At 40.5% G+C, this 2,990-nt stretch overlaps 1 protein-coding gene across 1 annotated transcript in view; it reads right to left on the bottom strand.

The window, feature by feature from the left end:
• GAPVD1 (GTPase activating protein and VPS9 domains 1) overlaps positions 1–2,990 on the bottom strand; it is a 66,956-nt gene that overhangs the window by 45,098 nt on the left and 18,868 nt on the right. The gene's annotated exons all lie outside the window — the stretch shown is intronic.

Below are 2,990 nucleotides of genomic sequence, written 5' to 3'. Positions count from 1 at the left end.
AATTCACGTGGCTTCCTTGGTTGTTGCTAGAATACAAAGGAGGAAATAGTATCCTCACTGAAAAATAAAAAAATTTCGGACTGGCGTGGTGGCACTCTGGGAAGCTATGGTAGATGGATTGCCTAGGCTCACAAGTTCGAGACCAGCTGAGCAAGAGTGACACCCTGTCTCTAAAAATAGACGGGTGTTGTGGTGGGTGCCTATAGTTCCAGCTACTTGGGAAGTGGAGGCAAAAGAATCACTTGAACCTAAGAGTTTGAGGTTGCTGTAAGCTATGATGCCATGGCATTCTACCAAGGGTGACAACGCGAGACGCTGTCTCAGAAAACAACAGCAACAAAAAAATATCAGGTTGTACACTATAAATACAAGTAACTTGTATGTGTCAGTTAAGCAAAAATAAATAAACAAACAAAAAAACACCCTCTGGTGGCTGATTTTGCCCAATTTAAAAGTAGATTAAATGGATTGTTTTCTTTTTTTAGAAACAGAATCTCATTTCATCTCCCTCGGTACAGTGCTATGGCATCACAGCTCACAGCAACCTCCAGCTCTTGGACTTAGGCGATTCTCTTGCCTCAGCTTCCTGAGTAGCTGGGACCATAGGCGCCTGCTGACCTCAGTATGTGGGGCCAGGACCCTACTCATTGAGCCACAGGTGCCGCCCAATTAAAAGGTTGTGGGTTTTTGGGCAGTTTTTGGCTGGGCCTGGGTTTGAACCCACTACCTCCGGTATATGGGGCTGGTGCCCTACTCCTTGAGCCACAGGCGTCACTCCAATTAAAAGGTTTTTAATGGTTCTAAAAATTTACAAGTGATGGGTTTTTTGTATTATTTTTATTTTTTTGAGACAGGCTCTCACTATATCACCCTTGGTAGAGGGCCGTGGTGTCATAGCTCACAGCAACCTCAAACTCTTGGGCTTTAGCAATTCTTTTGCCTCAGTCTCCCAAGGAGCTGGAACTACAGGCGCCCACCACAATGCCCAGCTATACAAGTAAAGCTTTTAAAAAATCATTTAAAGCTGGGCACAGTGGTGGGCACCTGTACTCCCTCCTACTGAGGAGCCTGAGGTGGGAAGATCTCTTGAGCCAGGAGTTCAAGTCTAGCCTTGGCACCCCAGCAAGATCCCATCCCTTTTTAAAAATAAAGTTAATTAAAAATACCACAAAAAACAAACGTGAAAATACTGACATTAAATAAATTTTTGCCACAAAAAGAGTAATTTCATATAGCTCAAAATTGGCTATTATTTTTTTAGTTCCTTAAGGTGGAAAGTTAGTTTACTGATAAAAATCTTTCTGCCTTTTTTAACACATGTTTACAACTATATATAATTTCCCTATAAGCACTGGTTTCACCCAAAGTTTGATATGCTTTGTCTTATTTTCATTCCTCTTCAAAGTATTTTCTAAGTTCCCCTGCTTTTGTCTTGGACTACTGGTACTGTTTAATTTCCATACATTTGTGAATCTTTCAATGTCCTTCTGTTAATTGATATTTAGCTCAATTTCATTGTGACCAAAGAAAATACTTTCTATGATTGCAGTCTTTTAAATTTACTGACACTTGTATGGCCTAACATATGGTCTATCCTGGAGAACTTTCTCACGTGTACCTGAGAATGTGTACTCTGCTGTAGGAGGTGAAGTGCTGCACATATGCACGTTAGCTCTACTTTGTAATACTGCTCAGGACCTCCATTCCTTGTTGATCTTGTCTAATTATTCTATCCATTATTGAAAGTGGGCTATTAGGGCAGCACCTATGGCTCAAAGAGTAGGGCACCAGCCCCATATACGGGAGGGGGTGAGTTTAAACCCAGCCCCGGCCAAAAAGGAAAAAAAAAAAAAAAGAAGTGAGATATTAAACCCTCCAAATATTGCCGTACAACTACATATATCTATTTATTCTATCAGCTTTGCTTAATATATTTTGGGGCTACTATGGTGTGTTTATATTTAAAATTCTTGTATCTTCTTGATGGAATGACCATTTATCAACATATATAGTGTCTCTGTCTCTTGCAATCTTTATGTTCCTCAGACTATTCTCAATGGATCCATTTTAAAGTTCACTGATATTCTAGTTATTGTACTTTTCAAATTCAGAATTTTGTATGGTTCCTTTTTGTAATTTCTACTCCTTTATTGATATCTTCTATTTGATGAAATACTTTCTTTTATTTTCCTTTAGTCCTTGGCTCATAGTTTTTTCAAGTTCCTTGAGTGTATTAGAGACAAGGCTTTCCTCTGTTGCCTGGGCTGGGGTGGAAGGGCTCAATCTTTGAACTGTAACTTTGCACTTCTAGGTTCAAGGGATTCTCCTGCCTCAGTCTTCTGAGAAGGTGGGACTAGAGGCAAATAGACCACACCTAGCTAATTTTTCTTATGTTCTGAAGAGAGAGGTTCATGCTATATTGCATAGGCTAGTCTCGAACTCCTGGCCTCAAGTGATCCTCCAACCTCTGCCTCCCAAAGCTGGGATCACAGGTATGAGTCATTACACCTAGCCCTATGAGAAGTCAAGAGTCAAGAGAAGTCTTCTTCTTCCTATTTGCATCTAAACCAAGCTCTTTTGTTATAAGTATCTTTCTTTTTCTTTTTTTTCTGGGGACAGAGTCTCACTATGTAGCCCTTGGTAGAGTACCATGGCGTCACTGCTCACAGCAACCTCAAACTCTTGGGCTTAAGTGATTCTCTTGCCTCATCCTCCGAAGTAGCTGGGACTAGAGGTACCCGGCTATTTTTTGGTTTAGTGTTATTGTTGTCTGGCAGGCCCCGGCTGGATTTGAACCCACCAGCTCCAGTGTACGTGGCTGGTGCCCTAGCTGCTGAGCTACAGGTGCTGGGCCTGTTATAAGTATCTTAAAACTGATTCTCATAACTGCCAATCTCATTTCTGCAAAAAATTTTATTTTCTTAGTTTTCTTTTTAGTTACACAGGTCACTATGAAAGGTTTGGTTTCTTTTTTTTTTTTTTTTTGGACA

Source organism: Otolemur garnettii, unplaced genomic scaffold (assembly GCF_000181295.1).
Source record: "Otolemur garnettii isolate 467f Iridium unplaced genomic scaffold, OtoGar3 scaffold00014, whole genome shotgun sequence".
NCBI lineage: Eukaryota > Metazoa > Chordata > Mammalia > Primates > Galagidae > Otolemur > Otolemur garnettii.
Note: the sequence above shows the minus strand (reverse complement) of the source record. Positions and strands in the feature narration are given on the sequence as shown.